This window comes from Hippoglossus stenolepis, chromosome 20 (assembly GCF_022539355.2).
Source record: "Hippoglossus stenolepis isolate QCI-W04-F060 chromosome 20, HSTE1.2, whole genome shotgun sequence".
In the NCBI taxonomy this organism is placed as follows: Eukaryota; Metazoa; Chordata; class Actinopteri; order Pleuronectiformes; family Pleuronectidae; genus Hippoglossus; species Hippoglossus stenolepis.
The window spans coordinates 19,776,669-19,795,783 of NC_061502.1; the positions used below are offsets into that span (position 1 = coordinate 19,776,669).

At 45.6% G+C, this 19,115-nt stretch overlaps 1 protein-coding gene across 2 annotated transcripts in view; it reads left to right on the forward strand.

Moving 5' to 3' along the window:
* The first annotated feature begins 3,970 nt into the window (after positions 1-3,970).
* Positions 3,971-19,115, forward strand: part of hivep2a (HIVEP zinc finger 2a) — a 77,361-nt gene continuing 62,216 nt past the window's right edge. For both annotated transcript variants that reach the window (XM_035143526.2, XM_047337988.1), the window contains exons 1-2: positions 3,971-4,410; positions 11,832-11,887. The gene's annotated coding sequence lies outside the window, so the exon portion shown is untranslated. The remainder of the gene's footprint in view (positions 4,411-11,831; positions 11,888-19,115) is intronic.

Sequence of the window (19,115 nt, forward strand, 5' to 3'; positions counted from 1 at the left end):
TGTGTGTGTGTGTGTGTGTGTGTGCGTGTGTGTGTGTGTGTGTGTGTGTATATGCATGTGTGTGTCTGTGTCAACCTCTCTGATGTAATGGATTATTCATAACTTCCCGTAGCCACTCAGCAGGTTCCTTGTTCATGGTTGTTTTTCTTTAACAGCAGTGAGTAGTGAGTGTGGACGGAGAGGATTTAGGCTCTGGGACTTCGGAGCGTGACACATGACTCACATCGTGGGTCGCACTCGTTACTTCACCCTGAGAGGATTGGCACCAAACTCACCTCTGTGTCACAGAGGGACCACTGCATGCTAATGCTAAGCAGCATACTTATCTATGAGTCATCCATGGGATGACCTCAGTCTCCTTAAGGCTTCACAAATCAGTAATATGTATGTAGCAGGATTATCGGTGTGTGTGTATCTCAGTCCTTGTGTGTAGTAATTGTGTTTGAAGTAATTAATGGTTGAAAAGTGAAACGGTTTGACTCCAAGAGCAAAACTGATTTGAACAGACGCACACACAGGCTCTAAATACACATTAGCAGGTTCCTGTTCACATTTATGAATCTGATCCTGCACATATGGATCGAGATACAGTTACATAACTCCCCCCACCTACACACACACACACACACACACACACACACACACACACACAAGATGAGTTTGGACACAAAATGCATGTCAGGTCAGGATCTGTAAGTTATCTTGGGCTCAGAAAATGTAGCCGGAGCTGAACTCTATTATAAACGCAGGAAGAAAGACTCACTCAAAATAATAATAACGTGACTGTCAATGAAAAGTGAATCAAACGACTGTAATATTATTGATCGATTTTAAGCTTTGCATATTTTTTTTCCTCCTGTTCTTATTTTTCAATCCATAAAGATGCTTCAATGCTGAAAATGACATTTACGTATAAAGAAGAAATTTAAGGAATTACACAAAGTGAAACTGACACGAGAGCAGCTCTCACATCTCCTTCATCAAAATGACAACTGGCCTGAAAGCACATTATTTAAGTTATGAGTCATCTGAAGACATTTGCTGGTAAAATCCCTCTGTGTGGAAATCACATGTGACCTCCATGCACAGCTCACGTCAGAAGAGAGCGTCTACGTGCAGAGCTGCAGAGCTGCGACCTGCACCCCCCCCCCTGCTGCTGCCGGGCTTCGTATGAAAAGCAGATGCAGATTCGCTGCATTAGAAGCTGCAGCAGCTCCCTGTCGCCATGGTGCTGTGTTGCCACGGTGTCGCCATGGGGACTCCGAGGTCACCGGTGATGAGATCACGTCCCGATGAGCCTCTTATGGGAGATGGCAGACCTTAATTCACTTATGGTGCTGACACACACACACACGCATGCGCGCACACACACACACACACACACACACACACACACACACACACACACACCAAGGATAAGCAGGTCTTTCATTGAGAAGTGTTGCTGCTGGAGGTCAGTGATGTGACCACTCAACTATCTATCTCTATCTATTTATACATCCCTCTCTGTCCATCTGTCTGTCCATCCTCTCATCCGACAGTAGCCTGTGACATTCCTCAAATACCCAGTCACTACCTGGCCTGAGCCACGGTTTTCTGACTTTACCCTTTGCCGCTGCTCTTCAAAGTTAAATGAACTTCCATGAACTTGGTTGATTGCTTTCCTTGTTCCGCTGAATTGTTTCCACCGGTCAGAGAAACACTCGTCGGGAGGACGATGGTGTCGTTTGAGAACTGGGAGCGGTGTCGTCACTTCTGCAGAGAAAACTAAAACCTTTTTACCACAGACCATTGGAATTAAATAATGTTTTATATCAGCTAAAGTTCCCCATGCAGAGCCTGGAGGAGCCGTTTGATGCACATGTCATCATCTGAATGCAAAGTGCAGTCAGGGGCCAGGGAGAGAAACACTAACGCACTCCACTGCACAACTTGGAAACAAACCAAGTAGCGGGAAAACTTTCTCTGGCTCGAGGCCTGGACCAGCAATTTTCATTCCACTGAATCGGTGCCATCTTGGAGTTCAGCTCTTCGAACACATCCATACACGATCTTATCTCAGAAAAGACTCCAGCAGAAAAATGTCAACATGTGTGGAACCAGACAGGTGGAAAGGTTACTGGCTCTGACTGGTCACCTTTGCTGGGAAGACTCAGGAAACACGACAGAATCCGCAGCACAAGCTCCTGAAATACACTTAATGTTTAAACGTATTTATTTACTTCAATCATTTCAACTCTTGTGTCTGAGCTGGTGCGAAGGAATGAGCTGCTTGTGTTCGCTGTTTTTTCCAGATTACCAAACTAGTGTTTGCTTCTACTTTTTTCCGACTTTCTTGAAGACGTTTGGCGTCGACCCTTCTCGCCAAAAGCTCTGAAATCTCCTCGTCTTTCCAAGCTGACGTCTTCTGCTTGTACGGCTCGTCTCTTTCATCCTGAGGTATTTGTGTTCCTCCAGTTTATCGTCCATCTACAGCTCACTCTGACCTTTCATTTCTTCTTTATGACTAAAAAGTCAGGATTGTGAGGTGCACTCGTTGGTATGGACGGGGATTAAAACATTCTAGTTTGAGTTCAGTTGGTATTATAGATGAAGCCTGAGGGTGAAAGGGAAAATTCAGTCACAGAAGGTCACCGTGTCCCCCCCCCCACCTCAAATAACTTCTCTGCCGCCAGTGGACGGTGCCATCCAGACAATTACCGGACCATTATGTGTGATTATCTGTTCCCAGGTACAATGAGAGCCAATGAGTTTCGGCTGTGCAAATGTCTGACCGGTTTTCTCATCACACTGGAGGCTTGTGTCAGAATTTGCTGGCTGCATTTCACATATCAGGCAGGTTGATTCGCCAGAGGAATCAAACCTGTGATGCCTCCGGTGCAAGTTGCTTTGTGTCCAGTCACTTTTTAAAACCTGTCAAACCTGCTCCAAGGAGGAGAAACGACTTTATCAAGCTTGATTTCATTCATTAGCAGCGTGAACGAGGTCTGTGCTCTCGACTGGACGTGTTTTACAGATGAAGGGGATCAGCCGGAGTGGGAATACCGAGGATCCACCTAAAAATGTGTCAGGATAAAGGAAACAGAAATAAATAAATTGTCTGGAAACATATTTCACATATTTGTCTTTTACCACCCACTTTTCCTCCAGAGGGAAGCTCGCCCATGTAGAGCTTCAGCTTCTCCTCTGAAGAAGCAGCAGGAGGTTTTCCGGGTCAAACTCCTTCACATTCTTGCAATAATTCTACAGTAGCCCAGAATGAACAAACCCAGCTCCAGCTCTCGAGAGGCCTTTTTGCTTTTTTACGTTACCTGGAGGCCACACATACAGGAAGTGGAGGGGGAGACGAGGGTCTTTAGCTGGTTGCAATATGCAACTTCACCACTAGAAGCCACTAAATCACACACACAGAACATTTAAGCCGAAATAAAGTGATTAGGCGATTAATGGGTTAATAATGTTGTGTGCACGTTATCCTGGAGATGTTATTATTTAACTTACACACAAAAGTAACGATAATAACGATGATGATTATTAATAATAGTATGGAGAGTTGGATTTGTATTAGTAGTATTTATTCATATATGATTTCAAGCTCGTTTCATACTGCAAACTGTGCGTTGACGTGTTGAGTTCCAGTCTCAACGCATGGAGCTGAGCGGAGAGACAGACAGGCCGCAGCCAGGCAGCGAGACGTGCAGGCATCCAGACAGTCAGACAGACAGGTCGCTCCAGAGGTGACCGGGGAATCCTGCTCTCTCCGAGCCTGCAGACAGAGCCTCCTCCTCGGCCACTGCTCCTCCTCCCCTCCCCTCCCTCTGCCCTGGTTGCGCGCTGGGGGATCCGACGACGTCACAAGCGCGCGCGCACACACACACACACACACACACACGCCCTCTCTCTCGCTCTCTCTCTCTCTCTCTCTTCTCCCTCTATCTCCTCTCTCTCTCTCTCGCTCTCCTCGCTCTGCCACTCCGTCTCTCTCCCTCTCCTCTCTGCTGCTATTCTGGGAAGTGGCGCTTGGAATAACCCCCGTGTGCGCATGAGTGTGTGTGTGCGTGTGTGTGTGTCTCCTGATTTCACCCTCTCACACACGCACACATGCACACTCACAACACAGCGAGACGCACACACTGACTGTCTGTCTGCAGCGGCGGAGCTCCGGCGGCACAAATCCGGTCGGAAAGGATTCCTTCCATTTTTACGCGCAACTTTTCCTCCGCCTGAGCCGCGACGCTTCCTCCCGCTGCCCCGCGACTCTTGTGGATTTCTAACCACCGTCTCCTCGCCTCTCGGCGGACGACCAGCGAGGTGTCAAGCCCGGACTCGGATCTCCTGTCACCGGGTTGGCTTGTTGTCATTTTCGCCCGGAGACGGAGGCGCGCAGCCGGAGCGCAGCGCAGCCTGAAGGTAAGAGGAGGGAGAAGCGAAGCCCGGACACATTCTCTCACATTTCACAGTGACAGCGAGCTTTTCTGCGCCGTGACGCACATTCTGGGCAGTTTTCACGGCTCTGGATCTTTTCGTTTAGCTTATAAGGGCACGGCTGTGCACGGGGAATACCCCGGGCACGCATTGCATTGCATGCAGATTACCCGGGTTGCGTAATATCCTGAGGAATTTGCAGTAGCCTGCGCGGCCAGGGTGGCTGCAAGGCCGGGGGGGAGAGAGGGAGGGAGCCGGGCTGCTGGAGGCTCTGGAGCCGGGAGAGGTGTGAGGAGGAGCGTGGTGTCTGGAAGGTCGATCGTCTACATTCGTGCGCGCTGGGCAGACGTGCCCGCGCCTCGGCGGGTCGGTTCTTAGAAGTTCACCTGTGAATCTGTGTTGTGTTGCCATGACTCCCTGTGATCTGTGCGCAGCGCGCGAGCTGGTGCGTGAGGTGAGTTGTGACCTTAGCTCACGCGCTCCGGTGTTTCCTTGTTCAGTGTCAGGTGGAGGCACAGCCGCGTTGTGTGTTGTTGTCACATTGTGTCCCAACACGACAACTGCGTTCATGTGTAGATGTTCGTGAAGGCAGCGACTCTATCTCATGTGCTCATCGCTTGATTCCTGTATGCGTGTGTGCGTGTGTGTCCGTGTGTGTGTGTGTGTGTGAGAGAGAGAGAGAGAGAGAGAGAGAGAGAGAGAGAGAGAGAGAGAGAGAGAGAGAGAGAGAGATGGTGGGTGGTGCGCTGGCTGGTTCCGGGAATGTTCCATGACGTGTTGCCGTCTAGAGAGGGGCCCCAGCCGGGGAGACTCCGACGGACGACCCGGCCCTTCGCTCTCTCTCTCTCTCTCTCCCTCTTTCTGTGTTTCTCTTCCCCTCTTTCTCTCTCACTGTTTGTTTTCCTCTCTCTCTCTTTCTCTCATTCTGTGTCTCTCTCTTGCTCTCTCGCTCTCTCTCTCTCTGTCTCTCTCTCTCTCTCTCTCTCTCTCTCTCTCTCTCTGTGTCTCTGCTGCTTTTCTTCTGCTCTCTGAATTTTCCTCCGCTGCATGTTTCTTTCCGAGCACAGATTTGCAGCCTCATCACACCGGCACGTCCTGTGTTATTACGTGTCATAATCCTCTGTGAAGGAAAAGCTCCACTTCTTCCTCCCTGCACCTCTCAGGCCTCCGGTCAGAGGTCAAAGGTCAAAGGTCAGGGTCGAAACACTGCACTGTTACGGCATGAAACAGGTGCTAAAGAGATGCTGCTCAAGGACACTACGGCAGGGTGGAGGATATGAGGCTATGAAGCTAATTTCAAATATGTATTAGCACTGTAAAGATTGTATATCTAATAACTCCAGTAAATCTCTGTCTGTGTGTCTGTGGCTCAAATATCTCAAGAACCGTTCAACTAATCGGCTTCACGCTCGTCATGTGTGTCGTTAAGAGTCCCGTAGCCGTGACGGCTGAGACTCATCAACGTTAAAGTAACGTCGTCCATCTCAGCGACGTTCAGGTTCTACTGAGTCGAGCTTCACTGAACTTTCAACAAACGGGTGAACTGATCTGTGTGCAGCAGCAGTGATGGAGGAGCTTCAGCTCAAATCCTGCTGGTCACTTTTCCAGTTTCTGAAAGAGAAGCTGCAACCATCATCACCACAGGTCAAACTAACAGCTGATTCCCAGCATGCAGGTTTAAACCAGACACTACACCAGTATTTAGAACCACTAAAAACCAGTGTCTCTGCAGAACAACTAAGAAACAAGTGAAGTGTGAATTAAAGGGAAAACAACAAGCAGATGAATTAATCTGTGTGGAGGTGACGAGGTTATAATCCTGCAGCTGAAGAGACGGCATCTATTCTGCTGTCGGGACACGCTGGTGGCTGTGAGCGTGCACGTGTGTGTGTGTGTGTGTGTGTGTGTGTGTGTGTGTGTGTGTGTGTGTGTGTGTGTGTGTGTGTGTGAGTGTGCATGGAGAGAGGCCGACCTACATACCATCTGTCTCACTGTCACCTCAGATGGCCATCGTTATGTACTGCGTAGGAGCAGGCATCCATGCACACACACACACACACACACACACACACACACACACACACACACACACACACACACACACACACACACACACACACACACACACACTGGGTGGACAGGTGGACAGAGGATGTGCATGAAGTGTGAGTGGATTTTCTGCACTGAACATTCAATTAATTTATTAAGGCCTTGTGGGATCTCTATGTGTTTTTGTGTGCATGTGTGTGTGTCTGTGTGCATGTGTGTGTGTCTGTGTGCATGTGTGTGTGTCTGTGTGCATGTGTGTGTGTCTGTGTGCATGTGTGTGTTGTATCATTTGAAACCCTCTGTCTCTCTGTGTCTGTTTGTTCGCTGCAGATGTGATAACTTTGTATTTTGCTGTCAAATAGCAAACACGTCATCGCTTGAGAATTTGAAATGAATACAGATGTACGGTGCGACGTGATGAAGCGACACACACACACACACACACACACACACACACACACACACACACACACTGTTGGGCCTTGAGTCTCTGATGTGTCGAGCATGTGTAGGTAAAATCTCAAACATCCAGTCTGCACACAACACATTTACCACAAAAGTCGACATTTCCCATGAATTCTCCAGACTGTGGTAGTCCGCCATGTTCCAGTTTGTCTATATTTAATGTATGTGCCGTGTTATTGTCCATAAAGTGTTTACCATCCATGCAGATAGTTTCAGCTGCAAGAATTTGTCTTTCACTCTCTCGTCTGTGAACCCTGTCACTGGGAATCTGTTGCCCCCCCACTACCACCATAGACTGAATTCCTGCATCCGCCCATTTATTTCGGATCCGCACCAAACTTTTTAACGGACTCTGCCCCGATCCATCCTGCATCAGTCCATCAGTCGTGTAATCATGTAACCCTGCTAATGAATAACAGACAGACACGCAAAACAGAAACACTTCCTGTTTGGCAGAGGTAATGAGATAAGAAAAAAACTGAAAGCTTGGAAAATTCAGTGGTAATTGTGAATTAGGCTTCAGGTGCCGAAACATCTTTGTGGGACTTTCTAGTTCTATAGTAAGAGTTTCACCTTTAACCTTTTACTGATGTGACTGGACGGAGGAAACGTGGCTCCACTCTGTGTTGTAGCGTTCAGTTTGTTATTGTAGCGTATCTGACGCGTATCTGATTATTTCTAACAAAGAAAAGCTGCATTGTAACAGGACGCACCTGCGACACAGTGACACGGAGCTCAGTGAGTCTCAGTGACGTAAAGGAAGCGACGAATTCAGAGCGTTAAAGGAGGATTTCAAACTTCACACTGAGCTCATCCACAGTGTGTGTGTGTGTGTGTCTGTGTGTGTGTGTCTGTGTGTGTGCGCTATTACCTGAGAGCTGTAGAGGAACCTGAGAGCCCTCTGGTGACCGAGGTCCTGACAGCGACGGCTAAATTATTAAGACACACACACACACACACACACATATGCAGCCTAATGAGTTGGTTGACTGGCTTCTCCTGCAAATTGCTCCTCTGTGGTTTGGTTTTCTTTCCGTCTGAACGTATACACCTGGAGGAGAGGAGGAGAAACCGACAATAGAACAACAATGGAGAAAAGTGGAGGAGGAGGAGGTGAAGGAATGAAGGAGGGAGAGAGAGGAGGAAGGAAGAGGGAGACGAGAGGAGATGGACAGAAATGGAAAAGCGAAAGTGATGGGAGACGAGGAAAGATGAGGAGAGAGAAAGATTTAGAGAGATCACAAGAGGAAAGAAGCTAAAAAGAACAAAATGCAGAGGGAGGAGAAGGAAGGAAACAGGAGGAGAGGAAAGGAAAACAGGGAGAAGAAGGAGAAGAGAGATAGGAGACAAGAGGAGAAAAACGGAAAAGGGGGAAGTGATGAAGAGGAGAGAGAATGAGAGGAAAGAACTTAGGACAAAATATAAAGAGAGAAGGAAGGAAAGGGGAGGAGAGGAGAGGAAAAGAAGCAAGGCCGAGGAAACGAGCGAATAAGGAATCAAGAATAAATTGAAGGAGATGAGAAGAGATAATATAAGAGGACAGAGACAAGAGAAAAGAAAAAGGAAGGAAGGGAGAGGAAAGGACAAGGAAAGGGTAGGAAACAAGACAACGAGAGAGGAGGAAAGGAAACAAGTAGAGAAAAGACGAGAGGAAGCTGATGATGAATCAGTTTGTTGTCGTCATAAAACTCTGTCTCTACAACAGAGGACATTTTTTTTTATCCCGGAGCCAATCAACGATCACCTCACTGCTGTTTCACACCGACCAATCACGTGGCAGCTTTGTAACGAGAAGGGAAACGTGATCGTTCGTGTTTTTGCTCACTGGAAAGAGCAAGTGTGTGTGTGTGTGTGTGTGTGTGTGTGTGTGTGTGTGTGTGTGTGTGTGTGTGTGTGTGTGTGTGTGTGTGTGTGTGGGTGTGTGTGTGTGTGTGTGCGCGTGTGTGTGTGTGTGACAGAGGCTGATGTTGTAACCCAACCTGTCATTACTCAAAGGGACAGGCTGTCAGGTGTGTGTGTGTGTGTGTGTGTGTGTGTGTGTGTGTGTGTGTGTGTGTGTGTGTGTATTTAAACAAACAAGGAGATGATGGAGAGATGGAGGCAGCGAGAGAAAAAGAGAGAGAGAGAGAGAGTTAGACCTTTACCCAAACTGGCCCACTTTGTCATGGGCTTGTAATTAGTCCCACTTCATTAATGCATCAGAGAGTCGAGCTAAATCAATGTTTTGTGATCGTAAAATCTGGACTGCAGCAGCCGTCACCCTGTTTTCCTTTCCCTGTCCGCTGCCAGTTCCCTGTGAGCGGATTGTAAATCACACAGTCAACACGCCGGGCGCAGAGGAACGCTCCACGTACAGCGAGTTTCCATATGGGTGGGGATACGTGCAGCGGGCCAAGCTGTCAGCAGGCGTGACCACGGAAGCTTTTGAATAACACTGCACTTCGTGTTGTTGATGATATACTGAAGTTGTAGAAACCCTCCGGCCGGCAGCTCTTCATCAAACTCCTGACACTTTTGTGAAATATTCCAAATATCCAAATTTCTCCAGGAACGTTTGTAGGATAGAGACGAGAGGAATCACAACAGGGCCAAAGATGGTGGTTGTTTGACCCCCCCCCTCCCTCAACAGGCCAATCCTACGCTTAACCAGGAGAAACGCAACGAGCCAATCACGCTGCTCTGACGTAAGTGGAGCCATCAGCACGTCACTAACAGCATTCACAGTAAGAATCGATTGATGCAGTTAAAAATCATTTTACATCCAACTGTGAACCCGTGACCTTCAGTAGCAGTTCATCGTCCCGCCTGCGCTGGTTAGAGTAAGAGTTCGTCTTTAATACCAGACTCAACTTTCTGTGAAGGTGACGTGTTGATACTGATTCAACTTATTTGATTTGTGTTAAAACATCCAAATATCCTCTCTAGTGACATTAAGCTGCTTCGTGGTTTCCAGTCACAGCTCGCAGCGTGTTCGTAAACTTCCACCATCTTTGCTTGACCTCAACCAAAGAGCTTCTGTTGCCCAAAACCACAGATGGGACTCAAACTCTGGTCTGTGGCGTGACAGTCATGTGCTTTCTACGCCCGTTACCCACCACATCCACCTCCTGGCAACGCAGCTGCTCTTAATACATGTCGAGCTCCATTCACTCAGGAGATAAATGGCCTCTGAGCACAAGCCAATATCAATGTGTAGTGTTCATCGGCTCCTGTAGCTGATCATGAATATGACTCCAGCAGCTCCGGTTTAAAATGAATTAAAAGTTTTGGTTAATCTCAACCACCAGTAAACCTTCAGAGTTTGATGTGACTCACTTTACAATCTACAGCCGCTATTTTGCGCCGCACTCAACAGTCATATGGTGAATTTTGTTCTGCCGCCACACACGTGAAACCAGAAACAGAGAACGCACGATACTGGTTGTAGAGTTTTGAGTTGACTGTGGAACTTTCACTTTCATGATTCGCCTTCTTAACCTGCAGGTAAAACCCGGCTCAGTAAGAAGAAGAAGAATAATACTCTCGACATATTTCTATGAGCAAAATGAGAAGTTTGTAATGTGTTTGTTGTAAATCTGTAAAAAATATTTATGATTGAAAAAAAAAAGATAAAGTTGACTTAATTATAAAAACAAGATTTTTACGAGAAAAAAGGCAATTTAGCTTTTTTTTAAAAATTTATTTGAAATACAATATTTTTATTTTATGCCTTATTTTTTCTTCACTTTCTCTTGGTGGAAATATTTCCATAGCCGTCCTTGTACCAAGAAGTTGTTTAAAAGAGTAAATGCTCATTCAAAATGAAAATAAACACACTCTGATAAACTTTCTGACCTGGGTTGGTTTTCTCTTCTCTGATTGTGGTACAATGAAAACACAGAGACGGTGACTGCTATAGATTTAAATTGAGTTATTTGCATATAAGAAATAGATAAATAACACTTCAAAAATATCAGGGGTTGAAAAGAAATCCGATCTCAGCGGGCGAAGCAGAACAGAAACCCCAACGGGCTTTTAAAGCGACGCACCCAAAAGAGAGAAAAGTGACAAAAGCAAAGTGAGAATCGAGACGACAAACGGGTGACAGGAGGGATCTGAAACTCCACGACGTGTCTCTGCTGTCTTCATGTGTATCGTTGGATTTATCGAAGGGTTTGAAATGTCAATGCCGAACGCTCAGAAACCCGTTAAGGAAACAACAGAGACTTTGGGGAATGAAGGAGAGTTTTCATGATTCCTGTCGTCGGGGAGACTTCACAAAAAAACAATACGCTGAGATCCTCTCGTGACCTTTTGACCTTTAAAACTCTGGGAAATCTTTTCACAATCCTCGCTTTCAGTTTATTTATTTTTTTCATGACGTGGCCAAAAGTATGTGGACACCTGAACACTGCACCTTCGCCACCAGATTCAGAACTGCAGGGATTAGCTCCTTAGGGCATGAGATCCAACACTGATGTGCCCAGTTCATTCTGAGGACACATCCATACTTCAACAACATGTTTTCAAACTAAAACGATCTCTGTCCACTCCGGCCTTTAGGCTCAGTATCAGTTTTAATCCCCGCCGGCACTCACACGCCTGAAAACACATATCAAGCATCCTCTCACGTACACTGGGCGTGCACGTGCTGATGTAAACAGGAAGGAATATGTGTGTTGCAAATTGCTTGAATAGTATCTCGTCTCCTCCACATGTAAAACGGCTGTTAACAAAGAGCACGAGGTTGTGAGCGGCGTCTTTTCCAAACTTCTTGGTAGTGTGGACGTCAGAGTTGATGAGGTCGACATGATATTTCTGCACATGACAATAAAGCCTTTGAATCGTTCTCATATTGCACATGAAGCACTGCACGTCGTCCTTAATGTGTTTTCTGTCTCTGTGCCCTGCAGCGGCTGTGACCAGTGTCGGACTTAATAAACCGGACCAGGTGGCAAAAGTTCACCAGGTAGGATCTGTGTGTGTGTGTCTTTGTGTGTGTGTGTGTGTGTGTGTGTGTGTGTGTGTGTGTGTGTGTGTGTGTGTGTGTGTGTGTGTGTGTGTGTGTGTGTTTGCAGAAAGAAAAAAACCTGTGAAGTGAGAAGAAAAAGGTTGATTACGGAAAAATTGACACTATGACACGGAACAGAAAATAAATCTAAATATAAGAGTGAAAGTGAAACAAGATTAGTAAAGTAAAATATGAAGTCATCTCACCGTGATAAGATAAATTCAAACCAATGAGATGAAAGTAGATGAGTGTTTGAGGTGAAATCTCCCGACAGGAAGTGAGAGTGCCTGAAAAACAAGGAGAAAATGGAGGGAAAGGACCTTTTGTAATAATAAGCATCATTATGATTTAAAATGGCCGCAGCTTTTGTCATGAGAGAGAGCGAGAGAGAGACGAGGAGACGTTCGAGCCGCATTCATTTACCCAGAATTACTCTCGCTGCTTTTTTTCCTGGCCGGTTGTCGGGGCAACCGGCCAGCTTCGTTACCGGAGGTGTCACCTCAGCCGGGAGTGTAAATGAAAAAGCTCACGTTAACGGTGGCGCCGCCCGGCAGCACGTAAAGTTTCTGTCTGCTCGCTCTGTGTTCCCTCCTGGAGCTGCTTCCTTACCCACAATACACCTTGGTGTCAGACCAACGGGATGTGTGTAGGTAGAATATATGTGGTGATAGGTTCTAATAATAAAAGTCTCTTGTTAACCCTGAATCATTTGGTTTTCAGAAAAGTGACACGACAACATGAAAAATAGAATTTTTAGAGAAAATGTGTCCCTGTATTTTTTTTTGTTGGACAAAAACAAAGTATGTCTTTATTTCAACGTGACACAAATCGCTTTCCCCGTTATTTAAAAACAAATTATGCCAAATTACAAAGGAAACCTTCTGTTGAGCCGACACAGATTAAAGACTCGAGTGGAGATGGTTTCATGGATTGAAGCAGTGGTTTCTTCACACAAGCTGATGGCGGTAAAATATTCCACCACCGTCGTCTCTGGTCTCGTGTTTTGTTGAGAAATAGACGTCACAAGATTCAACTTTTTCAAAACTTTCATTGTCATTGATGGAAATGTATCTCTTGCTGTTGTATCACACACAGAAGAATACACGATACAAGAAGGAGACACGATAGAATACCCAGAAGGAAACTTCAGAAAAATACAAAATACTAGGAACAAAATGTGAAATTACACATTTATCTGTACTGACACAGAAAGCCTTTTGGGGACATGGCATTAAAACACGTTATAAAAATTGACACTGGCAAACGATCGTGGTCGTTAATTTATATCTCCAGGCTGGAAATTAGTTTTGTTAAAGCTCAGCAACGTTTGGTCTCATTTCATTTTCTAAGCACCAGGAAGGTCAAAGGTCACGAGGCCTCAGCATCTTGAGACTTTGAGCAAAGGCACAACGACAAGTGTTGACTTTAAAAACAAGATAATATCAGAGAGGTGGGAGATTAATGCCACACAGAAGATTAGAAATGTAGTGGATATGGAAGTGTGTGTGTGTGTGTGTGTGTGTGTGTGTGTGTGTGTGTGTGTGTGTGTGTGTGTGTGAGAGCGGTGTCACTTCCTCTTCCTGTGCAACTGACGGCTTCGTATCAAGGATGAGATGAACTATGTCATCCAAACCCCCTCTGTCTTTCTCTATCTCCCCCTCACTCTCACATCAGTCCCACGACTTTGTGTGTTGTGGTGTGTGTGTGTGTGTGTGTGTGTGTGTGTGTGTCAGCGTGTGGTGGAGTCAGACAGTGCACAGAAATAGATCATGTAAAGCAGAGATTACTATCTGCACCTCGGAGCACAGACGTGTGGGCCTTTAGACTTCATCATCGCCGTTAAAACACACACAGCACGACACATGCACAGGATGTGCGTCGGTGCCTGCAGACTGTGCACATGCTCTAAGATGCACAGGTTGTGTGTGTGTGTGTGTGTGTGTGTGTGTGTTTTATTGGGTTATGAGGACGTAGAATGTGACAAATGTCAACGGCTGCTCCAGAGATAAAACATTCACGTCCATTTTTTTTTTCAGCAGCTTGAAATTACACGTCGATAAAAACTGAATGAAAGAACCAGGAAGTAAAAACTATGAAACATTAGTTGGTTGATTAATGTGGAAAAGATGAGTTTTGATTTAGAGAACATGTGATGAACGTTTTCTCTTCTCAGTGTGTTTCACTCTTACATTAATGTTTCACTCTCTGCAAATGAAGTTAAACCTTTGAATTGAAATTATCGACCTTTTATTCTGATAAACATCGTTGTTTTCGTCTTTGAATATTTCATCTGTGTCATCCTCTTGTTCTTGTTGTCGTCTTTGTCGTCTTCATCATTGTCATCTTTGTCTTTGTCTACTTCATAACCACATTTGTCGTCATCGTCATCTTCTTCTCTTTCTTCATCAACGTCTTCTTTGTATTCGTCTTCATCTTCGTCTTCTTCTGTTGTCGTCTTCTTCTTCGTTGTCTTCTTCTTCATTTTCTTTGTCTTTTTCTATTCAGTGATATTGATTAATATTCCTGTGTTTGATGATTCATAATAACTGGGCTGAGATCAGGTGAACGTTGAGGCCTCTGCATAAGATTCAAAATCATCACTAAATAAAACAACATTCATGAAACCAATCAGTGAGACGTGAAACCCGTGGTTCTCTGCTCGTTTATTCAGGTTTTTCCTTTAATTCATCATTAACAAGAAAAACAAACAAAAAAGATAATTAGTAACATTAATTTAAAAATAATCGACAGCTTCCAAACAAACAAACAAACAAACAAACAAACAAAGACGACAGAGATAAATGTTCAAACAGCTGAATTTAAAAAAGGAAAGCAATAAATGAAGTGGAAGAAAATGGAGAGAAAGAGAGAGAGGGATGGGAGCCCAAATGGACACGGACGCCATGGTAACAGAGAGTTGGTACATTAACAAGTGGCCAGCACGGGAAAAAAAAACATTAGTGGACAGTAAGCCAATGAGAAACGCACATGGGTCCCTGTTCTCTGATTGGCCAAACCGCGACCAGGAAGTGACTGAAGCGCGTGCACACACACACACACACACACACACACACATACACGTTCACCTCCTGCACCCCACACACAATACAATGTACAAATAAAAAAAAGTAAAAGAAAAATTGGTTGGAGGTGAAGTGGAGGAAGAAGTGTATGTTCTGTTGCCATGGTGACCACGGCTTGGTACGATGGATGCAAGCTGTGCCCTTGACAACACATGGAGACACACACACACACACACACACACACACACACACACACACACACACACACACACACAGGGCGAATGATGACCATGTGCATTGTTGAGCAGCTGTGTCCAAATGAATGGCCTTTGGGTGAGCATCTTCTCCCTCCTCCCTTTAAATGTGTGTGTGTGTGTGTGTGTGTGTGTGTGTGTGTGTGTGTGTGTGTGTGTGTGTGTGTGTGTACAAATGTGTGTGTATATGTGAGCGATAACGGAGCTGCAGAATTTGAATAGCATTATGGGATATGACTGTTGCCGCGACAACAGCCGTTAGTTTGTTTCCCATTTCCTGCAGGTACCCAGAAGTCCAGTGGCCTCTTTGTTTGTGAATTCAAATTACAGGGAAAGCAGTGTGTGTGTGTGTGTGTGTGTGTGTGTGTGTGTGTGTGTGTGTGTGTGTGTGTGTGTGTTCATGTGTGTGATTGTGCTGTGTGTGTAGAGAGAGAGAGAGAGAGTGTTTTAAGATTCAGATTAGAATAAAGTGTAAGTTTAGGAGTTTTAAAGAGTCAGGGGGCTACAGGGAATGTGTTGTCAAGACAGATGAACTTGTGTGTGGTTGTGGTGTGGTGTGTGTGTGTGTGTGTGTGTGTGTGTGTGTGTGTGTGTGTGAGTGTGTGTGTCAGAGTGAGAGAGTGTGCACAGTGGTGTGTCTAAGTACCATGCAGCTCAATAAGGAGCTTTGGTTTCACTTCCGCATCGTTCCTCATGCAAATCACGGCGTTTTTGCTTCTGCAGCCTGCAGACTTCCTGTACATGCTCTATATGTTTGTGTGTGTGTGTGTGTGTGTGTGTGTGTATTTGCATTGGTCCATGCTTGTTTAATCCCCGTCAGTGATAAGAAAGCGGCTTCGTGTGTGTCTGTGCTTGTTCATCTGAGTGTATGTGTTTGCGTTTCTGACATCGTTGTGTGTTCTCCGGTAGTTTGAGTGTTTCAGCTGCTTCTCTAATTTGCCACAGTTTCCAAACAGAGTCGCACAAACAGCGATAAACCTCAGAAATACACGTGAGTAACAAGACTGAGCATCTACAGCCATGCTAGCGTTTCTCTGAAGCCTGCACTCGTGCTTTGAGCTAAAAGCAGCATAATTGATTAATTATAATTTAAACCAAACTCTCCAGAATAATGAAAACGTCATTGTGACACCTGAAATGACAGAAACCATCTTTGGGAAACATTTCTTTGATATGTGCTTTGATCGTGTTAGTTCGGAGGAGCCAGGGTTTATACTGCAGCAGCCACCAGGGGGCGATCAAGAGGATTTAAAGGGAGGAGGGAGAAGAAAACACGCGTGTGAATTGAGCCGTCGTCTTCATTCATAAATCTAAACGTGTGTCAGTGAAAGACGATGGCGCCCGAGCGTCACGTGTGGCTGCAGGTGGACACTCGTTCAGAGAAAGACAGGATGTCTGTGGGAGGAGAGGAGGAGTGATGAATGGAGGGAGGACAAGGTCAAGAGAGGGGAGGAGGGATTGTGATTGGCCGCTGTCGCTCTCTTTGCTCACCTCTTTGTTCCTCCATCCCTTCGCTCTGTCGTCTTTTCATCACTCCTTTCCTCACCCCCACCCATTTGACTGTTTTCCGTCCGTCTCTCTCCTTCCCTTCCTTTTTTCCCTCCATCATTCAATCCCTCCTCTCCCTCTCTTTCTGTTCTCATCCCTCCATTTTCGTTACCTCCTCTTATTCTTTGCTTCATTAACGTCTTCTCTTCCTCCATCGTCCACTCTCTTATTGCATCCTTCTCTTACCTTTTCTCTATTTTCTCCTTTCTGTCATCCATCTCTCTGTCTTTTCATTTCTTCCTTTCTTTCTTTATAGCCCTCATGTCTCTCTGCACTTCCATCTTTTCTTTTTTATTCCCTTGTTCCTCCTTCCTCCCATTTCCACATGATCCCTCTCTCCCCTCCCTCCTCCTGCACTCATCCAGTCCCTCGTGCCCTTCCTCTTCACCTCACTCGCCCCCTCCTGTCATTTCGTGCCCTCGTCTTTTCATCCCTCCCTCCGTCCCTCCGTAATCTCCTCTGCCATGAGGAACAGGTGGCTCGCCTCTGCTGTGCCACTTGGTGGCTTCCTGCCCGAAACTGAGAGAGAGAGAGAGAGAGAGTGTGGCCTGTGTCAGTGCCCTGGCTCTCAGGCTGGTAACATGTGACGGGCGGAAGGAGGAGGAGGAGGAGTGGGAGGAAGAGGAGGAGTGGTCCGAGTGAAGGGTATGATTTTCTACGCTGAGGGAGCGACAGAGAGCAGCAGGCGCTTCAGTTTCAAGCTCTTGTGCCGACGCTCACTTGCACTTAAAGATAAGAGCGACCAAGATATTTCTGAGCCCACAGCGGCGTGACATCACATCCTGTCCTCACACAGGAAATCAACACACTCAAGAGCCTGTGGGGGGGGGGTGTATGCGTGGGTGTGTGTGTGTTTTTAATCCGACAATCAGGCAAATGATCTCAATGTCTTAACTAATCAAACAGGCCGGGATGATCAAGATTTTAAAAAAAAATCATATCAGACAATATCAATAATTATCATGATAAATGTCACATTATTTTCCGTTTAAGTTTAAAAACTGATGTGTTTATAGAGATCAGCTGCAGACTGATTTAAATGTTAAATATGAGCAAATTATATCAGAGTTCTCAGGAAAATGGCTGCACCATGATGCAAATTCTCGGAGTCGAGTCCGTTTGTTCTCCGACTTGTTTATGAGGCTGATATTTATGAATCTGATGAATTTAATGTGGTTTCATAAAGAGACTGTTACATGAAACACAGTCTCTCTAAAAGAATTACAGTAAATGATGCCATCAAAAAAGCAAAAGTGCATCCCTCCCAAATAACACGTTACAAGTGCTAAGAGCTTTTACTCTTTTTCAATCATTCTCTTCTCCTCCGCTCTATTTTTATTCTCCTCCTCTAATCTTAATCCCATGCTGCAGTTTCTAAAATTGACATATTTTGGGGGAAATGGGGGATTGGGCTCGCTCCTGTAGCCGCTCGGATTAGCCACTGCTACAGCAGCTAGCCATCTCCGCAGCTAACCCCATATGCATGGCATTAAGACTGATTAGCTCCACGCTAGCTCACTCACTCTAAGGGTATTAGGGCTTAAGAGCTAGCACAGCTGGCTAGCACCTGGCGCCTCCCGTCCGTCATACGACGAGGGGATTAGCACATGCTAACGACGGTCTGCGCCGAGCGCGGCCTCGCAGGCGAAGAATTAGAGGGGAAGTAAATCTGACGCGACCTGAAAACACACTCCCACTGAAATTTGTCTTTTTCAGTCTGTCTCCTGCGTCGTGAGTGTTTAAGTGTGAAGAAACGAATATTATACAGATAAAACCTGGATGAAGGAGGGAAAAGTTCTCGTCTCATACCTGCCCACACCCCCACAGTGAGGGACCGTTCAGCAAAGACATTAATCGACATCATGTGGTTTGACTTTATTAAAAACATCGGCCAGGAAGCTGAAGAAGAATTCCCAGTGCTCAGTTTCCTACTTTTACTCCAGTCAAAGGATTAAATGTTCGTCTGTACGTTGACGAAACCAGACCAACGTTTATCTCGTACGTTAAAACCGTCTCAGCTCTCACTGGATAAACTCTCAAATCAAAGTTTCTGGCATTTTTTTTTTCAAGATAAACTCGTTTAAAAGTTTATACGTAAAAATCATAAAAACGTATTCAAGTTTTCACCAGAGGTATTTTAAGGTAAATCCCCCAAATCACTGAATTTAAAGCCCTAAGTCAAACTTCTTCACAGGGCAGATGCTTTAATCTGGATTTAGTTGCAATAGATTCCAATGGCGACTTAGAGACGTGAAATAAATGTCCGAAGAAACTACTGAAGAAAGTTTTCATACTTGTGTCGTGAAGTCCGTCTCCATGTTTGTTTTTATTGTAAAGTCACGTTTGATCCCGTGACCTGTG